This window comes from Cavia porcellus, unplaced genomic scaffold (assembly GCF_034190915.1).
Source record: "Cavia porcellus strain 051 isolate PalLab524CR breed Dunkin Hartley unplaced genomic scaffold, mCavPor4.1 scaffold_38, whole genome shotgun sequence".
In the NCBI taxonomy this organism is placed as follows: Eukaryota; Metazoa; Chordata; class Mammalia; order Rodentia; family Caviidae; genus Cavia; species Cavia porcellus.
Window position 1 is genome coordinate 1273203 of NW_026947521.1, and position 24466 is coordinate 1297668.

The following is a 24466-nucleotide window of genomic DNA, read 5'->3' on the forward strand; positions in this document are numbered from 1 at the left end:
TTATGGGCCAGAATACATGTGTGCTCTGGGATCTGATGAGCTAGGACAAAACTTGCCTGAGATTCTTCACTGTCCTAAGTAGGGGACCAAGACAAAGAAAAATGTAGACAGCAAGGAGGAAAAATAAGATGCCACTGGTAGGTTATGGTGAAGGGCATCAAGAGCAGCTACGCAAATGGGTTTTCTCCAGAGCAGCCAAAGCAAGTTGCTTTAAGAGGGTTCATAAAACAAAATCTTTTAATGCTAAGAAGCTTTAAATTGAAACATAGCTCTACATTAAACATCAATGTCATAATACTTCATAAAAGCAACAAAACACTGACATATAATTACTCTTCGTTTATGTCTCAATCCCATGACCCACCAGCTTTTGTGACTTTGAATTAAGTACTTTTCTGGACCTCATTTTACTCATCTCTAAAACTGGGTTACCATAGTAACTCACACGGTTCTTATAAGCACAAAATGATGTGATAATAGTGAACATGCATTGTAAATTAGAAAAAAAAGTTGTAACTATTACTGACTATGGGGAAAGGGAGAAGGGTAAAGGAGTAGATGGAGAGCAAGGGAAGGAGGAAGAGAGGAGGAGAAGAAAGACAGAAATGCTCACATGCTTGCAGGGCTGTTCAGGCAGCAGGGAGGGGCATAGTCCTGTTTAGTCGCTAGTCTTGGGTGTGACACAGAGGATACATTCATTTAAGCAGGGCAGAGGGGGACCTGGCAATGTGTTACATTGATGTGACCAAGTTTCTTCCCTGTGGTCCCTTTTCCTTGTCTCAGCCTCTATGGCCTCTTTTCTTAGGGAAAATCACACCTCTTGCCTGTCCCTAGAGGCTGCAGCCATCTGCCTCCAGCTTGGAGTCCTTCTGCTCCCTGCAGTTCATGCCCTAGTGGTAGAGACAGCCACCCCACGGCCGAGGGGCACAGGGTGACTGTCTCTACTATCTGAGAACTAGTTCCCTTGCTCTGACCCTACGGAGGCCCAACCATAGAACACAGACTTGGGCCACAAGAAAGGGAGGCCAGGGCTGCAGTGGACAAGGGCCTGGGGCATCTAGAGTGGGCAAAACATGAGGATAGGCACAGGGTCCTAAAAGAGCCCCAGGTGGAAAGAGTGACAAGCAGAGCACTGGGTACACAGAGGAGCCACAGCTGGGAGGTGAGGCCAGAAGCTCCCGAGTCAGGAGTTTAGGCCAGACTGCGGGAGACCTGTCCAAGGAGTCATTCTGGCCATAGCGGAATAGAGAGTAGAAGGGGCAGAGACACCAATAGGACAGCTCTCTGCAAGGCCCAAAGGAGGGTACAGATGCCTAACATGCACATGGGGAGTAAGGAAGCTCAAAAGTGCTACAGGATCAGAAACAGCAAGACTTGGTGACTGGCCCCATATAGAGGAGCAAAGCAAACAGCAAAATCAATGATTCTACGGCAGATGGCTGCATTCCTGAGTTCTGTCAAAACAATAGACCATTTTAGTAGAAACAGTATCTTCTTGCATTGAAAATCAGGCTTCTTTTATTTATCACAAACCTGATCTTACATCCTATGCATTTGGTGATGCTACTGGGTCAGGGAACACCTCTTGTTTACAGATGTCAGTTGAGGTTGAGAGAGTAGGGATCATTGACATACAGGTCTCATGCCGCGTGGCAGCTCTAATACCCACATGAAACACTTTGCTGAGGATCTGAGGCAAACTGACGACGTCTGCTGTGGTCCCTGGAAAGGAGAGCAACAACCAACTGCCTCGTGCTCCCCTCGCCCCAGAGCACAGGGTGGCACTAGCAATGGAGAGTACAGGGGACAGACTTGGTTGCATCTGGCACATAGCTCCTCAAACATCACTGGACACAGACCAAATCTCCTCCACTCTGAACAAGAGAACAGGAGACGGTGAGAACACACCTCACCGTCATTTCTGTCCCTCACACACTCACTCTTCCCTTCTTCCAGATGAGTGGTCCCATTTTTTACAGAAAGTTGGTGCCCTGTCCCATTCTGGAAAGCTGGAAAGTATAATGCCTACACCACCCTGCCTCTGAACTTGCATGACACAATTTCAGAGTTGCTGCAAGGATTAAATCACACACAGAAGTACAAGGCATGTAGTGGGCATGTTGTGAACACTGTTAAACTTTCACATACGGTACAGTACCAGAAACTCGAGGCACAAGGGGAGTGTATGATGCAGTCAGACAGGATCATGGCCTGTTAATGTACTGCCTCGATGTAGGCGGGACTTCCTGGCCTCAGGTGACAAGTGATCCCAGCACTAGATTTCCACAAATTTATTTCAGTTTAAAAGCATTTAAAGAGTCACAGTTGCTTAGTATCCAAAGTCAAAGGTCAAAATAAAAATTGTCCTTAAGTCTACCTGTTATACCTAAGCAATCTAACCATTTCAACAATATCAGTGACAAAAGTTCATCCAATCAAAATCCTGCAAGTCATGAGCTGATTAGTTTTCTCCTAAGTAAAGCAATGAAATATACAGAAATGGAAACAGAGCTAACAGGAGTTGAAAATATCTGCTTTAGACTCACACAGACATGAGTTTGAATCCAGCTTTGGCACTCCTGGCTATGTGGATCTGGGAAAGTTATTCAGTCCACCACCCCCAGCCTTAGTGGTTTCAGCTGCAAACTGGGTGCCTACTCAGAGAGTGTGATCAAACTAAAATGAAATAATGCATGTAACACACTTACCGAACTGTCCGGTATGTAATACACACTACAAACTGCACACATTCCACGGATGGATTAAAGCAGCATGAAGACAGGGACAAGCCGTGCTCACACAGGACTAGCAGCAGCCCCACAACTGTTTCCTAATTATGACATTTCCTGTCTCCCAGGATAGAGTACAAGCCACACTCTTCTCAGGAAAAGAGTTCATCAAACCAAGCTATAAATCTGATAATGTACATCATAAACATCCAAATGATCCAAAATTTGGACTGGCTTGGTCACAATGTCTTGGTATTTAATAAGCATCAGTGAGAATTGTTCCATGGTTGTTTTTCAAAATTTATAGGGTCAATATTTTCTGTAAAACACAGTAAGTAAATTTTCATTTGCTAATGAAAAACTTACTTGCTCACACTGTTAAGAAACTAGTGAACCTTGAGCAAGTCCTCCCTGTGAACCAGTGCCCTGTGGGGGCCACTGCTACCGGGGGAACAGCCAGACCCCAGCCTTACCCTGTGAGTCAGCACCATTTGCAGACTGCAAGGGAAGAGAACAAGAAATCACCAAGAAGCAAGCCCTCCCTGTGAATCAGCGCCATGTGAGGGCCACTGAGGGGACAGCCAGCCTCCAGCCCCTTCCGCATACCAGTTGGGAAATAAGAAGAGCCAACCTGCTCGCTCCACGCCCCACACCCTTAAGTGACCAGCTGATCCACAGAAACACAGGCTGTGATGAAAGCTATTGAGGTAAAATACAATTTAATGCTTGCAGTGTTTGGTGTCTCTCTAACTTTGCAGGTCTAGGGCCACTGGTCTGATCATCTTTTCAGAGGATTACAATATGCTGTGTAGCATCTACGGTGGGAGGGGGTCTCCTTCTGAAGGTGGCAGCCATTGTTAATTCTCTATTATCTTGTTTCAAAGTCTTGTATCATTTGCATTGTTTTGTTTGGTTTGGTTTTTTTCTGTTTTGTTTGATTTTGTTATATCTGATGGCATGGGCAGCTATTTCAAAGATAGCAAGATATATTATGGTAGCCATTTTGGATTTACTACTGTCTTGTTTTGAAGTCTTTTATTGCATTCATTGTTTTGTTTTTATTGGTTCTATTCTGTGGTTCTGTTTGATTTTTACTGTCTGAAGTTATCAGCAGCTATTCTGAAGACAAGAGGCATATGGTAACCATTGTTGGTTTTGTATTGTTTTGAAGTTCTGTGTCACACTGGTTTGTTTTGATTGGCTTTACTCTGTTTTATTTTTGCTTGGTTTTATTCTCTTTAAAATAAAAAAAAATTTTAAAAAACTAGTGAGCCTTACTTGCCTGGCCTTCAGTTCATATTTACCAGGGTTTTAGGCAGGACATGCACAAAAGAAAAGGATAAAATATATCTATTAGATGGAACTTATTTTACTGAGGATATGGATTTAGGCAAAGGGTTGTATGATTATTAAAACTTACAGAAATTTCACTTACTCATACTATGATAATCATCATCCAAAATAAGAGAGAAAGGAAGGAGTGAGGGGGGAAGAGGGAGAGGAGAACAAGGAGGGAGGAGGAAATAAGTTGTACCTCCGTGCTCCGCTATAATTAGCAGGTCTCTTTCCTGCTCAGCAATACCACAGGTGGAGTTCTTGTTACAACTTGGGCCAAATGTTTCTTGAGAACTTATGGCCAGAGACCTAGGTAGGGAGATTTCCCCTTGCTTCGCTCCATTCAGCTGTCATAAAATCCAACCTTCTTCCTCTTTGCTTCTAGGATGCTTCGCTCTCTCCTCTGTGAGTTTGAAATTACACATGGCAGTGCCATAGGTAAGGCATTATTAGCAGTTCCCTCCTCCTTTCTTTTTTCTCTTACAGTTCTGGGTGTTTTGTTATTTTTTTTTTCCTTTTTTTCAGCTCCCTCTGCCTCTTGTATATATTTGTGGCCTACAGCAATCACTTTAGACTTTTTAGACACGTTGGGATAGAGATAGATGACACAAGTGATCTATTTATCTTCCTTTTCCATCACCAATAAAAGTGACAGTCCACCTAATTAGGCCTAATAAAGCTTCTGCAGCAAGAGAGGCACAGCAGCGATCTAAAGAGAGCCGGCATTGACCCGCAGATACAGGTGCTGCCTTCAGGCGTAGCTGCTATTACTTCATCTCCAACACATTACATCCCGCTCATGCCATATTCAAATGCAAGGAGCATGTTTTTCTCCTCAATTCTTAGATCAAGAACAAAAAAATCCCATCTAATCAAAAAAGGCACTGACAATTTTCAGCCCACATTAAAAGCAAAGCGTCGTTCGGAACAGTGCTCCCCATATTCTATTTTATAATATCACTTTAAGCTATTGCTTTGAATCTCAGACATCTCTTTGTTAAGAAGGAGAATCAAAAATTCATCAGAAGAAGTTCTTTTTTCCTCCCTCTAGTTTTTTTTTCTTTCTTCTAGGGCTAGCATGGGGTTTGGAGCTGGAACCAACATTTGTAGAAGTTAGGGGTCCTTAAGCAATTATTAGCGATGAGAGTTTGACACGCTGGAGAGTTGTCAACAACTGACTTTAAACAAAGTGGAAGGCAAGAGAAATAAACGGTGCTCTCAGCAAAATTAATATACAGGACTGCAAATTAATGATGTCGTGTATTTTTTAAACAAGAGGAAGAATCTGAGCTTTGCATGAAACAGCATTTTAAGTACATCTTTGCAAAAATTATCAGATTGTCAAAGGGCATCAAAGAGAATTGAGTCCGCAACTATTCATAATATTTCCACATATGCTAAATACAAAATTTATCTTACTTTATTCGTCTGTTCTGTAGCAATTATTTAAAGCTATTAGGAATGAGGAAATGTCCTTGATTTGAAGTACCAGGGCTGATGTTCCACAGCCTTTATTACAAGAGACGAGACATAACCCCTAACAACCTGCCTACACACACACACACACATGAATACACCTCCACCATTTGCCACTAGTCAAACGCTACCTAGCCCTGTGTGTCCTTATCTTGCTTTCTTTAAACCCACTGCTGCAAATAATCCATCCATCCAGTAATCTATCCATCAACTGCTGTACTTATGTTAATACATTTCCCAACCATTTCTTATTCTGCATCCCAAATAAAATCCATAACCTTCCTACTTTTGCCCAACCTGCACCCTCTTAAAATTCTCTCCTCTCAGAAGTCCCCCCATTACACACAGTAGGCACAGTTCTCTTGGTGAGAGCTGCGAATGTGTCCTAACTTTCCCTCCATCTGCTCTGCTTTCAGGGCAGGCATGATCTATGCAACAGGTGAAACTACCACCCATGGAGAGCTGCCAGGTGTTACCCATGGTGACATGCATGGTGCATACTGCCATCAATTTTAGTATTGTAATAATTGCATGAAAGAAGCATTATTGCATATTTTTTAACTAGTAAAGGAAATGTGAAAAGTAATTCGTGCAAGGTCCGATAGCCAACAAGTACTGGAATTAGAATTCACGCTGGCTATGATAGTAAGTCTGCAAACAAATTAAATGAGCCAGGGAGGGACTCGGAATTAGGGGCCAACTTGTCTCATTTCGTTGTGGGGATCTTTACAACTATGCCCCCTAATACTGGAATGGGCTTTTGCTGAGCTTTTCATCTCTGGTACACATTAAGGTCTATCACAGTATAAAACCAACTCCTATTTCCTCCCACGCAGAGTATCTAACTCTGCCCCCAACTGCTGGATGACTAACATGTCCCCTATCAGCAGAGTGACACCAGGAGGCTATACCTCCTGAGTCACAGTTGAATTTATGATGCCCACAAGGTCAGGCAGGGTGCCTGGTCAGGAGCAGGGGGACCTATGGAAAGCTCTTGGCAGACACTAGCCCTTCTTCCAAAAATGTTCTCCAAATGCTTTGATCATCAGGATCCCATGTCACCCCCTAGACAGACTTCACTAACAGTTCTGCCTGGACCCCTATTGACCTAGAACAACACCTTCTCCCAGTCTCTGGCTGTCTCTCAATTTTGGCACACCAGGCTTTCCCTCCTCTGCAAGGCCCTGCTAGCATGAACACCTGTTTGCATTTCTGTTACTCACAGATCTGTACACGTGTCCCCATGGCCTGTCATGCACTCTTCCCATTAAAATGCAAGGTCCTATGGGAAGGCATCTCACTGGGCTTCTTTTCCTCTCACAGGAGTTCAAACCCCATCAGAAGCCCTAGGACAGCCTATTGCTGAAGCAGGTGTGGCCACAGGGTTGGTGCTATCATGACTCGTCCATGCCATGGAGACAGACAGAACAACCAGACATAAAGCCCTCTCACTGCCATGAGCCTCTACACCTCATTTAGGTGGCCCACTTGGAGGACAACCTGATGGAGAATCACCAGAAAGGAAAGTGCCCGGGATGTTGGCACACTTGTGTAAAAGCCCCTTGAACAAGCAATTTCAGGAGTCTGAGGCTCAGGGTGCCACATCCTTCACATTCCATACTCAAGAATGTGGAGTCCCAGAACCAGAACCAGCCAGATAAGGAGTTAGGCATGGGGTCACATGCCCTGTGTAGTCTGGGGCGAGCTTCTTAATCCTGAGACACAGTTTCCCATCCATAAATGGATGATACAATACACATCTGCAAGATGGCTTTAAAGGTTAAAATTAAGTGTTTAAAACTTCAGTGTTTGATGAAAGGAGCCAGACAGGAACGGGCATCTATGTGTCCCATTTACATGAAGTTTCGCAACAGGCCAATTAAAATTGTATCCAAAGAAGTCAAACCTGGGATTGCTTCTAGGCAGAATTCAGGACCCCACTGAAAAAGACACATGGGAATTTTGTGGTCTAACAGACATTTTCTATATCTTAACAGAGTATTAACTACATAGCTGTGAAAAATTAAATTTCTGGGAACGGTGGCACATGCCTGTAATTCCAGCATGCAGGAGGCTGAAGCCGGAAGACTGTTACCAGTTTGAGACCAGCCAGGGCTACAAAGTGTGTTCATGGCCAGCCTGAACTTTGTACTGAAACCCTGTCCTAAAAAGGAAAACATGAAAATTCATTAAATGGTACAATTAAGATCCATGTGCTCAATGTATATAAATTACACTTTGATTAAAAAGAGGAGCTAGATATAGAAGCACATGCCTAGGAAGCTGAAGCAGGAAGATCACAAGTTTGAGCCTAACCTGGACAACTTTGTGACTAAGAAAGACTCTGTCTCAGAATAATAAATAAATGAATAAATAAAATTTAAAGGGCTAGGATGATAGCTCAGTGTGAAGCTCCTGGGTTCAATCACCAAAACTGCACACACAAAAAAGAGAGATAACATAAAATGAGATAAATCATGTAAAACTTTAGCACAGCACCACTCAGGCAGCAGGGTACCCCAACTCAGCCACACAGTAAAAATCTAGCAAGTGCCAGATAATTTGGTAATGGAAATAACGTGGTAGAAATTATTGTCAATATGCACTGTTTAATATGGTGCTGAGTGCAGGAAAGTAAGCTACAGAGAGATAGAGGATGTTAGAAGACCATGGCCATGTCTGTGGGTAGGGTACTAGGGAATCAAAGACAGGCCACAGGAACTGGTGCCTCCAGAAAGGCAGAAACCACAGTGAAGGGACGTTAAGAGGAAACAGAGGAGCATGGGAGGAAGTAGCACCAGGGATGAAGGACAACGCATGGAACACAGAAGCTGGGAGCTGCGCAACTCAGAGGCAATACGTTAAGGAAAGTTCCTAAGTAACAAGGACCCAAATAGCGTAGGTGATGTCTCAGGAATGAGATGAGTTCTGCTGAGCAGAGTCCATCTGCATCTCCTCTATTTAGCTCTGTGTCAGAGGCTTCAGAAATGACAACAGTGAACTCAGTATAGGGACAGGTTAGATTAGGAGTCAGGACACTGAGGAACTAACTTCCCGGTCTTTGTGGGTAAACAGTTGTCCATAAGAAAAGCCATGGGTTAAGAGAAAGTCTAGACTTCCGGGAGAACATGGCGGACAGATATCAACAGCTACCGAGGCTCTCTGAAACACCCAACTTAGAATTCAGGAATGGAGCTGAGCGGAGACATGCCCTGGTGACCGAAGAACGAACTGGGCTGAGAGAAACCAACTGGGAATGCAATCCTGGTGCTATAACAGGAACAGATAAAGTCTCAGTGTGGAAGCTGGAGCCCGAGCCATTGGAAGCTGCAATTTGGGTTTCTCGCCCCCACCGCTGCGTCTACATCGGCTCGGCAGGGAGAGAGATGCGCGGAAGCTCTGAGAACGGGAATTGGTGAACGGAGTTGAGAGTGGGACGGGCGGGGAGCCCTGCATCCACCTCCAGTGAGTGAGGGAAAACTGGGGCTCTTCCACAGTCCAGGAGACTCCAACAGAGGACATTCTGGGACTGGGCAGACTTGCGGGAACAGGGCGCTGCAGTGACTTCAGTCATGTATCCCCCTCTCAAGCGGGATTGGTGAGCAGTGCCTAGCCCACGTGACGCTGCTGGCTGAGACCCAGTAGGCTAGCAGAGCCCAGGTCCCAGCTCCTGAAGGTAGATTGACCTGGAATGGCGGGCCCCGCATAGGCTGCCTGGTCTGCAACTTCCTGGTGCGCTGCGATGGGTGGGACTAGCTGGCGCAATTCAATCAGACTGTGGCTGACAGGGAAGGAAGCCAGGCTTCCTATATACGCTTGCATATATAAGGAACAAAGAATATGGGAAGAGGCAGCAACAAGAAAGGGTCCTCGGCCCCCAATCCTGAGAAAGAGACAACAGCAGACACAGTACCAACAGACATAAAGCGCTATCTCCAGAGCTTCATAGACAAGTTCAGGAATGAAGTTATTAATGACCTGAAGCTAGACATAAGCAGAATAGTTAGAGAAATGCTAAGCACCGCCCAAGAAAAAACAGATGGTGGAATGGAAGAACAGAAAAAGAGGGGAGAATTGTTTGATGGAGAAAATAGAGAAAGCATAGAATACGTGAAGCAGGTTCAAAGAGACTACCAGGAAACTAAAAAGTCTATCGAAAACTGGCATAAAGCTTGAAAGAAACTAAGGACAGATTATCTGAACTGGAGGGCAGATTTGTAATATGGGAGCATGAAATGAAAAACTTCTTAAAAATAACAAAGAAACAAACAGCAATAATACAAAGACTAGAAGATGATAAGAGGATCTATAACTTAAGAATTAAGAACATAAAGATACTCAGTTGTATGAAGCATACAGGACCCCAGCCACCTACAACCCAAACAGAGCAACACCCAGGCATATAATAATTAAAATTCCAGAAATCCAATACAAGAACAGAATATTAAAAGCCATCAGAGACAAGAAACAGATCACTTACAAGGGAACACCCATCAGAATTACAGCAGACTTCTTGGCACAAACCATCAAATCACGAAGACCGTGGGGGGAAATAATTCAAGCTTTGAAAGATAATAACCTCCAGCCAAGATTGATATATCCTGCACAACTATCCCTCGAAATTGATGGAAAAACAAGGTGCTTCCAGGATAAAGAGGAACTAGGGGAATATGCAACCACCAATTCAACTCTACAGAGAACACTGCAAGATATTCTAAAAAAGAAAAATACGAAAAATCCAGAAGTAGCGGCAGAGAGGCCACAACGAATGGAGCAGAAAACAAAATGAAGAAGACAAACTGACAACTAATGACAGAAAAAGAGCTCAACAGAAATGAGGCAGAGAAGATTGGATGATAGGAACAGCTATTTTGGAGAAAATGACGTCTTAAGAGGTAATACTGATTTAGTATCATCTTGTTTTGAAGTCTCATCAAGCTTTTGTTCTTCTGTCTCTATTGGTCTAAACAGGTGGTATCTTATTGGATTTTATTATATATGATAGTATAAGGAAAACCTTTTATAGACAAGGAGATTATACAGAAACCATTGTTCATTTTCTGTTAGTTGATTCTAAATACCCTCAATACTGTCATTCTCTTAAATTGTTTTACATTGTTTTGATATATTTGATGCTACAATATACGAAGTTATATTCAAAGATTTCAAGGAAAGAGACAATATGGTAACTACTTTTATGTCGGGATAATCTTGTGGTGAAACACTATTTTGCTTAAATGGTTATGTTTTGATCTGCACTGATTTGCTGTTATGCCCTTTTTTTATCTCAATCTCCACTTTATTATTTACTTTTTTATCCTTTTAATTAAGGGAAAAATAAATTTAAAATAGCAGGATATATTATAGTAACCCACTTTGACTTTCCATTATCTTGATTTAAAGCCCTGTATTGCTCTCACCATCTTGTTTTGACTGATATTCCTCTATTCTGTTTTGCTTGATAGTATCAGGTTCGAAAGTTTAGGCAACAGCTGTGAAGATAGTGGGATTCATTATGATGCCCATTCTGGTTGACTATTACCTACTTTTGAAGACCTATAATGTCTCCAATGTTTTGGTTTTGTTGGTTTTGTTCTTTACTGTTTTGTTCAAATTTTATTATAACTAATGATATAGGCAATTCTATTAGAGTTAGCGGGAGGCATTATGGTAACCATTGTTGATCACCTAGTATTATGCTTTTACATTATCTATTACGTCCACCCTTTTGATTTGACTGACTGTTCTGTTATGTCACTTTTGGTTCTACTCTCTTCCAAAAAAGTAATAAGAACTGTGGGAGCAACAAAGCCCAAAATGTGTAATTGTCATTATACAAAAGAGAGGAAAAGAAAGTGCTCTAAACGATATAACTGCATGTATATTTAAGTGTATAAGATAGATAATGATATTACTGAGTTTTGTTGGATCACTGAACAGAACTGTTTGCAGTCTCACTGTTGGAATGTCCACTTTATAAGCTTTAATTTTGTAACTTGAACAATTATTTCTAAGATGACAAAATGTAATCCATTAACTAGTGATTTCCTGTTTATTTTTTCTGTAAATCTGTATAACTTGTACCCTTTCTCTGCTTTTTTTTCTTTTTCTCCTTAAATAAAATTTAAAAAAAAAAAAGAAGAGAAAGTCTACTGGCTTTCAACGATCACAGCTTGGAGCCAGGCAGGACTCATGAATCATTCCAGGACAGTTTCCAAACCAAGGGTGAGTGACTCTAGAAGGAAACAGGGAGCCCTAGTGCCAGGCTCTGAGGAGACTGGACCCAGGCTGGGAAAGTCTCAGCAGATGGCCCAACAGAACGAAACCCAGCTGGCACTGGACCTGGCCAGGAGAAGGTGATTACCAACACAGAAAAGTGCAAAAAGCAAAAGACAGGGGAGTTTAAACAGGAAGAGTTCAGGGGAGGGTCTGAGTCTGGGAGCCCCCTGCAGAGACTGCAGGAGGCTGGGTACCCAACCCCATGCAATCAATCCCCTCTGCTGAACTGGAGTAAACACAGCTGTGTGCAGTCATGGGCTCATCATCCCTCCAGGGACATGGTCTGGTAATTTATGACCATCAGGACCACGTCCAGATCTGCCAATGGATGTGAATAGAGATGTGGTTGGATGGCCTGGGTTTCTGGAGCCCTTATTACCAGGCACTGAGGGGTGCGAGTTTGCAGGTATGGTCCAGTCCTACCATTGACAGACTTGCTGAAGACCTTACCTACAACCACCAAGGGATGGCACTCAGCTGCCGCTCTGATCTAAATGGTTTCTCCACATGGAGGGAGGGGGAGGGGGAGAGCTCAGAACTGAAAAACAAGTATTCACATACACACTTTCATCAGGGGCATCCAGCAATAAAGGTCCAGGGAGGGAACTGTGCCAGTGTAAATAACCCCACAGAAAGGTTTACTGGATCTGATTCTTTCCTTGTGCATGTGTCTTAGTAGATAAGTGTGCATGAGGTTTCGTTATTGCTTTGCTTCTATAGTGTCGCCCCTTGTTTTGTCGGTATTCTGTCATGCCAAGAGTTGTTTCATAGGCGTCTCTAACTTTGTGTTTCTTCCAGTTCATTAATTGGATTCAATTTTTCTGTATTTTCTCTAAGGTCCCATTTAAATTCCTTTCCCTTCCTTTTTTTCTATCCTTCTATGCTCATATCCTCTCAAATCTCCCTTCCTACCTTTTTTTCTTGTACATAAATATTATGGTTACAACCTATTTGTTTGCTATGTAGTTTGCTTTTGCTTTTATTTGTTTGTTTTTCCTAGCCTATCTTATATTATTATGTTGCCTTTCTTTTCTTGGGTTAGTAAAATAATAGGGAACTTCAAAGACAAGTTGAAATTGTTTGTTGATATATTATTGGTTCTTGATGTTATTTCTGGTATTTATTGTTCCCTTGCACAGAAGTTAAAGACAGAACCTAATTCTTTGACTTGAAGGAGGGAGTGCGTTAGTGCTGTGACACATCAACAGCCTAAAGCACATCACAAGGACAAAGCCACTTACTAAAAGACATCTACGTAATAGTGGCTGATACCCACCCCAAATAATTTATAAACTTCAACACAAAAATACAAGAATAGTAAGATATCAAGGCAAAAAGATGTATCCAAAAACGCGTAAGTGCCCAAAATCTGATAACATACATACTGAAGTGGATGCAACTCCATATAAAGAATTTTTAATTAACAATGATCAAAGTGATCAAAGAAGCTATAAATACACAGATGAATGAAACAATCATTAAAACAATATGACCAAACATGATACAAACAAACACCTGACTATATTAAAAAAGACAATGCAGAATATGAAACAGCACTTCACTAGAGAAAGAGGTTCTGGAAAAGAGCCCAACATAGAAATAAGATACTGAATCAGTCAAATACAAAAATCTCAGCTGAAAGTGGGCTAGATGAATCAGAAGAAAGAATATCAGGACTTGAATGCAAAGTGAATGAACATTCAAACAATAATAAAGAAAAAAGAATAAGAAATAATGAAAATATTTTTGAAGAACTCTTGAACAACTCTAAAAGAACAAATTTAAGACTCACTGATCACAAGGTGGGTGAGTAAGTACAGGCTAACCAAATAGAAAGCCTATTGACTGAAATTATATGAGACATTTCCTCAAATCTGAGGATGATATAAATACCCATGTACTCTCCTGGCAGCATTGAGATAATCAATAGGTATGACCAGAAAAGAATCCCTCCATGACATAGCATAATCAAATTGTCAAAAAAAATCAGAAAACAAAAATTAAAAGCAGTTAGAGAAGATCATTTATAATGGCAAACCCATCTGGGTAATAGCAGATATCTCACAGAAACTCTAAAAAACAAGAGGGCTTGGTATGATGTATTTCAAACCTTGAGAGAAAATAGTTACCAACTCAGATCAGGCAAAATTATCCTTCAAAATCAAAGGAGAAATAAAGACCTTCTGAGATACAAACTAAAGCAACTCATGACTCCTAAACCAGCAGTACAGAAATAACTTAAGAGAATCCTAAATACAGAGGAAAAGAACAATCACAACCACAAAATCAAGGGAAAGAAAAAAAATCCCACTGGGAGAGTGTATAAAAGAATGAAAATTAAGATTGAATCAAATGCTAGAAACACAACAAAATGACAGGAATCAATACATGCTTTTCAATAGTAACACACACTGTAAATGGTTTTAATGCCCCGAGTAAAAGACACAGACTAGCAGATTGGATCAAAAATAACAACAAAAAAGACACAATTATGTATTACCTGCAAGAAATACATCTCGCATGCAAAGATATACACAGACTAAAAATGAAAGGATGTAAGATAATACTCCAAGCAGCTGAAGCCCAAAAGCAAGCAGGTGTAACTCTCTATATATCTGACAAAGTAGATTTCAAGCTAAAATTAGAAAACACAAGTAAGGTCACTATATATTGGTAAAGGAAATAATTAAGCAAAAAAAAATTATATATACACTGAACATCAGTGTACACAAGAGGTCAAATTTCATAAAAGAAACATGATGACATAAAGGGTTTGATAGAGCTCATACAATCATAGTAGTAACTTTAATACCTCACCTCTTACCAATAGATCAACCAAACCAAAAAAATTAACAAAGAAACATCAGAGTTAAACTATGCTATACATGAAAGAGACTTAAGAAACATCCATAGAGTATTCCATCCAACAATAGCCCAATGCACAGAACTTTCTTTAAAACAGAACATAATTTATGCCATGATGCAATTATTAACAACTACAGAAAACAGAAAAAAAGTATGCATCCTATCAAGTTACAATGGAATGTAAAAGTAAAAATCAACAGCAAAAGAAACCATGGAAACTGAGTATATGGAAATTGAATGATATGCTTTTGAACATCAGTGAATCAAACATATCAACAGAGAAATATAAAAATACCTAGAAGCAAATGATAATAAAAGTATAACCTATCAAAACCCGTGGGACCACAGTGAAAGTAATTCCAAGGCAAATGTACAGCTATGATTGCCTACATTCGAAAAAGTATAATCCCAAGCAATCTAATGATGAATCTCAAGGTCCTATAAAACTAAACAGAAACCAAACCCAAGTCCAGTTGAAGGAAAGAAATAACATAAGTCAGACTGGAAGTTAATGAAATAGAGACTAAAAAACAATACAAAGAATGAATCAGAGCTGGTTATTTACAAAGATAAATAAGAATGAGAAACTCTTAGCCACACTTACAAAATGAGAGAGGAAAAAGATTCAGATTAATAATATTAGAAACAAAAAGGCAAACTTATAATTGACACCAGTGGAATCCAGAAGATTAGATACTATTTTGAAAACTTATATTCCAATAAATTAGAGTCTAGAAGAAATGGACAAATTTCTAAACACATATAAACTACAAAAATTAAACCTAAAAATATCAATGACTGCAATGAGTCTCAAATACAAATAAAAGCTCTATCAACTAAGAAAGACCATGCCCAGTGGATTGACTGCTGAATTTCTAGGAAGGGAGGAGGGAGGAGAGAAAAAGAAAGAAACTACTGCAGACAAATATCTTTGATGAGCACAGAAGCAAAACTCACCAATGACATCCCTGCAAACAGAATTCAACAAAATATTAAAAGATCATATACGATGACATTACCTTCATCCCTGGGATACACAGATGGCTCAACTTACATAAATCAATGAATACAATATACCACCTAAATAGGACCAAGGATAAAAGCTACATAATTATCTCAAAAGATGCAGGAAACGCCTTCAACAAAATTAAGTACCCCTTCATGATAAATAAAAACTGCAGAAAATAGGTATAAAATGATCTTTCCTCAAATTAATAAAAGCTATAGCTAACATTATACTAAATGAAGAAAAACCAAAAGGGATTTCCTTTAAAATAAAAAATGATACAAAGATTTCCATTCTCATTCATTCTCTCCATTCCCTCCTGTTCAATATAGTACTTGAAATTTTAGCCAAAGAAATAACCCAAGGACTAAAAAGGATACAAATAGGAAAGGAAGAAATTAAATTATCCGAGTGGGGCCTCGGAGGTTTGGCTGGTCCAGATGGGAGGTGACATACAGTAATACAGTAGTGCAGGCCACAGCAGCTTGACTGATCTGGAGGGGAGGGGCCGGCATACGCTGTCCCTGTCTGCAACTTACTAGCACAAGCTGCAGTGTGAAAGGTCATCTAGCCAGCACACTTCAGAAGAATTGTAACCAACAAAGAAAGAAACTGAGGCCTCCTGGAAGAAGCAAAAAGGATGGGAAGAGGAAGCAACAACAAAAAGTCTCCAGGCCCCAACCCTGAGAACATTGACCCAGGACAGGTAAATACAAAGGAGAATGAGAACAGCAAACGTACAATATCAGACACAGCGCCAGGGGACATAAAGAGATATATTCAGGACCTCATAGACGAGTTCAAAAGTGAAATATTTAGCCAGATAAAGCAAAATATAAGAAGATTAATAAAAGAGATACTAAGCACACCTCAAGCAGACACAGACAGAAGAAGGGAGGAACTTAAACAAAGGAGAGAATCATTTGATGAAGAATATTAAAAAATATAGAAAACATGAAGCAGATTCAAAGAGATCACCAGGAAATTAAAAACTCTATGGAAAGTGGCAAATCGGCTTCAAAGAAACTAAGGATAGATTATCCAAACTGGAGGACAATTCTGCAGTGTGGGAGTATGAAAGGGAAAACTTTTCAAAAATAACAAGGAAACAAGCAGTAACAATACAAAGGCTGGAAGATGACAAAAGGATCTATAACTTGAGAATAAAGAATGTGAATGAAGAAGCTGGGATATAAACAAAGGAACTACAAAGGTTACTCACAGAAATAATTAAGGAAAACTTCCCAAACATAGGAAAAAAGAAATGATATTCTGATATATGAGGCATACAGAACTCCAGCCACCTGCAAATCAAAACAGAGCTACACCCAGGCATATAATAATCAAGATCCCAGAAATTCAATTTAAGAACAGAATATTAAAAGCTGTTAGAGACAAGAAACAAATTAACTTACAGAGGAAAGCCCATCAGGATAACGGCAGACTTCTCGACACAAACCATCAAGTCAAGAAGAGCCTGGAGCAAAATATTCCAACCCCTGAAAGAAAATAACCTCCAACCCAGATTGATATACCCTGATAAACTGTCTCTAGAAACTAATGGAGAAACAAGATGCTTCCAAGACAAAGAGGAACTTGAGAAATTTGCAACCACCAATTCAACTCTACAGAGAATACTCCAGGGCAGTCTAGAGAGAGAGAGAAAAGTACTAGGATTCCAGGAACAGTGGCAGAGAGACCTCAATGAATATAGCAGAAAACAGAATGAAGAAGATAAGCAGACAACTAATGGCAAAAAAGGAGCATAACAGAAATGAGGCAGAGAAGATTTTATTCAAAACTGATATGATTGATAGTATCAAGTCTGAGAGTATAGGCAACTACACTGAAGTTGACAAGACTCTATGATACACATTCTGGTTTGATAACTGCTGGTTTTTTGAGTTCTACACTATATAAAAAGTTGTGTTTTATTAATACTGTTATGTACTGACATATTCAATTATACTATGTTTGATGATATAGTCAATTCTATTGGAGATAACAAGAGACAACACAGGAACTATGGTAGAACGATTTGTACAATGTCTTATATGTTTATTTCATTTCATGTGTTTATAGAAATATGTTTTGTCTTGCCTTGCTTTGTTTTGTTTCTCCCTCTAATACAGAAAGGATAGAAATACATGTTAAAACTCATGCATGTGAGAAATGATCTTATGAAACATGATGAAATGAACAGATACTTTGAAGAAAAAGAGACACTAAAATACCCAGTGCTGATCCTGGAGTGTCATAATGTGAAACCCAGCAATAGTATTATTCTTTGTTCAGAGTGATATTAGCCTGCTTGGGTTTATTCAATCTTAACATAATTGAAGATATGGATATCTGCAGGTATGTTTAAGTGTATAGGATTGATAACCATATTTCTAAGTTTTTGTTGGGTATTTAAACAGAACTGGTTGCAGTCTCACTGTTTGAATCCCCACTTTATAAGCTCCACTTTAGTATCTTTAATAACTATTTGTAAGAGGACAATTTGTAATCATCAACTAGTGATTTCTTACTGTTTATTTTTTTCTTTGAAATTATGTATTATTTCTACCCATTTCCTGTTTTGTTTAGTCTTTCTTTAAATTAAATTTTAAAAAAAGACACTCCAATACCCAGTGCTGATCATGGAGTGTCATGATGTGAAATCCAGCAATACTATTATTCTTTGTTCAGAAAGATTTTTAACCTGCTTTAGTTTGTTTAACCTAAGCATAAATGAAGATATGGATAACTGCATGTATGTTTAAGTGTATAGGATTGACAACCATGTTTCTAAGTTTTTGTTGGACAGTTGAACAGAACTGTTAACAATCTCGCTGTTTGAATTCCCACTTTATATGTTCCATTTTTATATCTTGAACAACTATTTGTAAAACAACAATATGTAACATCAACTAGTGATTTCTTACTGTTTATTTTTTCTCTGAATGTATGTATTATTTCTACCTATTTTCTGTTTTGTTTAGTCTTTCTTTAAATAAAAATTTTAAAAAATAAAATAAGAAATTAAATTATCCCTATGTGTAGATGATATGATCCTTTACATAGAAGACCCAAAAAACTCCACTAAACACTCTTAGATCTGATATTTAAATTCGTCAACCTGGCAGGATACAAAATCAACAAAATTTAATAGAAACAATTCCATTTTCAATAGCTTCAAAAAATAAAATACTCAGGAATTAACCTGGCCAAAAAAGTAAAAAGACCTCTACAATGAAAATTACAGAACACTGAAGAAAGAAATTGAAGAAGACATTAGAAAATGGAAAGATCTCCTTTGTTCCTAAATAGGCAGAGCTAAGGTTGTTAAAATGACCATACCAAACCTATTGGAAAAAAAAAACTGTTTACAGTTTAAATGCTATCCTTGTTATAATATCAACAATATTTTTCACAGAACTAAGAAAAACAATGATAAAATTCATAAGCAATCAGAAAAGATCCAGAATAAAAGCAGTCCTGAGCAAAAAAAAAAAAAACAATGCTGGAGACATTACAATGCTTAATCTCAGATTATATTACAGAACCACAGAAATAAAAATTGGTTTACAAAAACAGACATGTAAACCAATAGGATAGAGCAAAAGACACAAGAACATGTACTTACAGCCGTCTGAGTTTTGACAAGGAGGCCAAAAACATGCTGGAGAAGACGACAGCCTCTCTAACAAATGGTGCTAGGAACACTGGACTTCCATATGCACAAGAATGCAACTAGGTCCCTATCTCCCTCTCTGTTCCAAAATCAATTCAAAATGGATCAAAGTCATAGATAAAAGTCCATAAACTTTGAATCTGTTAAAAAAAAAGTAGGGCACATATTTGAAGCAATAAACACAGGCTAAGATTTCCTGAGTAAGATTCTTTTTTTTTTTATTTTAAAGAGAATAAAACCAAACAAAATAAAAGAATAAAGCCAATCAAAACAAAACAGTAAAAGTGATACAGGACTTTAAAACAGGATACTAGGAAATTAACAATGGCTACCAGAATGCCTCTTGTTATCTTTGAAATAGCTGCCCATACCATCAGTCATAATAAAATCAAACAGAACAGAATAAAACCAGTCAAAACAGAACATTGAATAAAACAAAATGATAAAACAGGACAAACCCAAACAAAACAGTGGGAATGATACTGGTTTCAAAAACAAGACAGAAGAAACTCCCCCATAGTTGCTATATTGCATATTGTCACCCCCTAAATAGATGCTCAGACTGCTGGCTCTAGGCCTGCAAAGTCAACCAAACAACACAAGCATTAGATTGTTTTTGTGCCATAGTTGCTAACAACTCTGCCTGCATTTCCTCCAAATCAGCCGGTTACCCTGGGGTGGGGGTGGAAGGGTTCTTGTCTCCCAACCCACGTGCCAGTTGGCTCACAAGAAGGGTAAATTGGCTTCTTGTTTCTCCTCTTGGGACCCTCATGGCTTCCACTGGTTCATGGGAAGACTGAGTAGGATTCTAGGGGCCCAGGAAATAACAACATGAACCAACAAATGGGATTACAAGAAATTTAAAAGCTTTGGCACAGCAAAGGCATGAATCAACAGAGGAAAGAGACAACCTATAGAACTCGGGGGGGGGGGGAATAAACTTTACTAGCTATACTCTGGCAGAGAATTACCATCTTACAATATAACAAACTCCCAAAAATCAACACTAGTGAAACACAAAGTCTAACAATAAATAGGCAAATGAATTGAACAGAGAATTCTCAAAGGAAGAAATACAAATGGCCAACAAGTACACTGAAAATATTCAGCATCTTTAGTAATTAGGGAAATGCAAATCAAAGCTACACTGAGATTCCATCACACTCCAATCAGAATAGCTGTCATTACTATGGTTTCTATCCAGATGTCCTCCGAAAGCCAGCTACGCTCACAGGCAGGCTTCTGAAAGGTGACTGAATTATGGGGCACTGTAGCTGGCTTGGTCTCAGGATGTGGGGTCCTGTCGGAAGAGGCTCGTTACTGGGGGCTTCCTCCTGCTTTCTCTCTCTGCTCCATGAGAGGAGCAGCTTCTCCTCTGGTATGTTCCTTGGCCAGGCCGTCCTGCCTTGGAGCCAGCCACATCTAAAATGTGAACCCAAATAAATCTCTTTTCCTTTACATTTCAGGTGTTGAGTCCCAGTAATAAGGAAAGTCATTACCATCAAGAATACAAAAAAATAGGGAGAGGAAGGGGAAGTAAAAAGGACAAACATTAGACATGTATATGCACCAATCTTCCACAATGAATGTATTTCTTCCACAATGAATGTATTCATTGTGTATCACAAACATGTAAAAAAATGATACAAAAACACAATGAAGGATGGTAAGGATGTGAGGGGGAAAGGAAGCCTGCTGCACTGTTGATGAGACTCTAACTATAACCACCATGGAAATTAGAATAGAGTCTCTTTAAAAACTAAAAATAGACATGTCATTGGATCCCACTGTGCCATCCCTTGATATATTCCCAAAAGAATTCAAGATAGCATATGTGAATGATAACATAGATATCATGTTTATAGTGACACTACTCATAATAGCTAATCTGTGGAAAGAGCCCAGATACCTGGTAAACAAAATGTGGTATGTATATACAATGGTGTATTATTCAGCAATAAAGAATAATGAAATCAGCCTGGCATGGTGGCACATGCTCATAACCCCAGCACTCTGGAGGCTGAGGCAGGAGGATTGCTACACATCTGGGGCCAGCCTGTACTACACAGTGAGACTGCCTCAAAAAACAAAGGAAGAAAGAAAAGAATTATAAAATCATTGCAGGAGAACAGATTGAACCAGAAACCATTATGTTAAGTTAAATAAGCCAGTCTCAGAAAGTTAATATTTTTTCTTTTATGTGAGTAATTAATTAAAAGGGAGATTACAGGAAACTAGAAGGTAGCCTTTGAGAGATAGGGAAAAAGAACAGGGCGAGGAAAGAGGACAAATAGAGGTGGATAACAGGAATGAAAGCCATCAAAGTGCACTATATGCATGCATCATATACAGAATGAATCTCACTATTGTGCATTACTAACATAACCAATAAAAAATAAAAAGGGTAAAATAAGATATTCAGAAATTTAAAATTTTAATTAAAAGGGAAAAAAAGCATGTTTTCTTAGACTGACCATGGAATTCCAACAGAAATGTTATCCTGTTTCCCCAGAAATATGATCTAAGTAGAAAATAAACAGCCTTGAAAACTGAGATACAAAATGCCAGCCCTGAGCAATGTGCTTTACCTGCCTCAGAGTAGCCACTGAGCGGCAGAATAGAGCGGTGTAAGCTTCCGTCTGGCACTGGCCAGCACTTTCTTTCCAGGCAGGTCTTACTTTCAGGGAAACATGGGTAGTAAATCTTGGGACCTAAGCAGAGCTCTTTACCCAGCTGTTTTGCATTCTAACTCAAAATAATCACTTCAGGCTCAGAGGGACCTGAGTCTAAAAGGGTGGTGATAATACGCCTACCGTTCCTCTTGTTTTTTCATACCATGACTACCAGAACAATCTGCACCGTAACAAAAGCTGATGTGTCTCATACCCTTTAACAGTAGGAATTTCTAGATTACTACATTTCTGGATTTACCAGAATCAGTGTCTACAGTGAGAGCCTCAGGCCCCAGAGAGTGCTGAAACATCTGATCCTAAACAGCATTTCCTAAGGGATAAACTGATGCAGTCTTATTCTTTATGAACTGGCAGTTCATTCTGATACCAAATACAAAGCCCATTCTTTGATCATAACTGTATGAAGAAAATACAATCCCAGATGGTTGAAATTTTCATCCTGGTAGAGGGTACCATTTTAATCAGACTTATTCGTTTCTTTGTTTTCAGCTCTGATTTGTCTACTAGATGGCTCTGAAGAAGACCGTATCTTAATTACTATTCTCACTACTGAAACAAAATGCCCAGCACCAACATGTAAAAGGAGGAAATGCTTATTTTGACTCACAGTTTGTAGAGGTCTCAGTTCATAGTCAGCTGGCTCCAGGGGAGGGCAGCATGGCTGAAGGGACTGGCAAACGAGAGATAGTCCATGGCAGGCTAAACAGGAAAAAGCAGCCATCCTTGTACCTTCCTCTTATCCTCAACAGGCTATAAGCCTACGGTTGGTGCCACCCATGCCCAGATGGAACTCCCCTCTTCAGTACCACAATGATGCTAAACCTATCTGTGGACTAATCCAGTCACCACACACCCATGACCCAAAGCTACACCAATGAGCAAAGAGGATTTGGGGGACAGCTATGCTAGATCTAAGCTGTAACAGGTGGGGAGCTAAGAGGAGAATATAGAATATTATGGCTTTAATTTGGGTTACTGCTGCTGCTTCAAATGGTCTATTTCTAAAATATATCCTAGACCTCCTGATCAGATATTGTTGGCCAATCCATTCCCTCTTAATAGCAATCTATGGAAATGGGCTTTACCAAGAGATTTCAATCTTTTCCTTCTTCCACATCAACTTTTAGCATATTTTCTAACATTTAACAAGCATGGGGTAATCAGTAAGTAGAGGCTCATTGCCACTGGAAATCCATCCCCCCCAAAAGAATTATTGGTCCACACAATAAAGGGACCGCCTTTCATAATACAACTGTGCTGATCTGTTATTCTCTCCTATAAGCTCACCTTAGCCAATGTCCTGAACACAAGAATGTTCTGCATTAGTTGCTGAGTAACAAAAACAGCAGATTACGTGACAAAAGAAGCATATGCTAAAGTAGGAACCCTCATGTTGAACAAAGCAGAGCAGGCTTCTCTTGCAGCTGCCAGAAGTCCAAGGTGGGTGAGTGCTGGGTCAAAACACCAGCCATGGCAGCTTCCGTGTTTTGCCACCCATGTCCTGCTATCGCCCGTTTCAGCACCTCTTTAGTACCTCAGTGATGCACAGGACTGCTTCGCATGTCTTTTTGCAGATTCCGCTGTACTTTTCAGCGCACACATCATAAGAGAAGTCAAATAAATTCATTGTTTTCTTTAGTCTGATGACCTTAGCCAGAAGCAATTAGAGAGTTCTATTACTATTTGGTTTACTTCAAAATGTGTGGGCATGCTTTGAGTTTTGAAAACCGCATGTCAACTCTTGGGAGGAGCCCTTCAGTCCACTCAGGGGCTTACCTGCAAATCGGTGCCTCTTCTCCCATGCCCTTGGCTAGAAGAATAGTGACCCTGCCCACAATTATGTCAAGTATATGACTAGTGTTTTGAAGGACCATGCACAGTAGATAGCGCTGTTGTAATTCTCTTCATCCTTCATCCTAACTCTGCTATAGTTAGTTGGTAACCAGCTTTCACATTTCCAAGCCCTTGACTGTGTGTTTCCTTTTCAAAATCACCTATTAAGTAACTGATCAGCAAAGAAATATGCTTGCTTACAATGCTTGTAGACACTAGTGGCTGAGCATTACCCTTGCAGAATCAACTGGTAATAAACTGAAAACTAAAGCTTTAACTCCCTAATGATATTAAATAATATGCTTTTTTTCTTAGGCCTACAATTCTACTTCCAAGGAAAAAAGCACACCTCCCCCAAATGGCACTGATCATCATCCTTTAGACACAAAGAGAGAATGAACATTATTATAAGACTAAACTCCAAATACTCTTGCTTATAAAGATGCACAAGCCGCTCCACAGCAAGGCTGCGTCTTCCCCATGTGTGCTAGGACATCCCAAATTCCAGGACCGTGGCCAGCTCCAGAGTGAAATGGGAGCAGTCCTAGAGGTTAACTCACCGAGTGATTTTTTT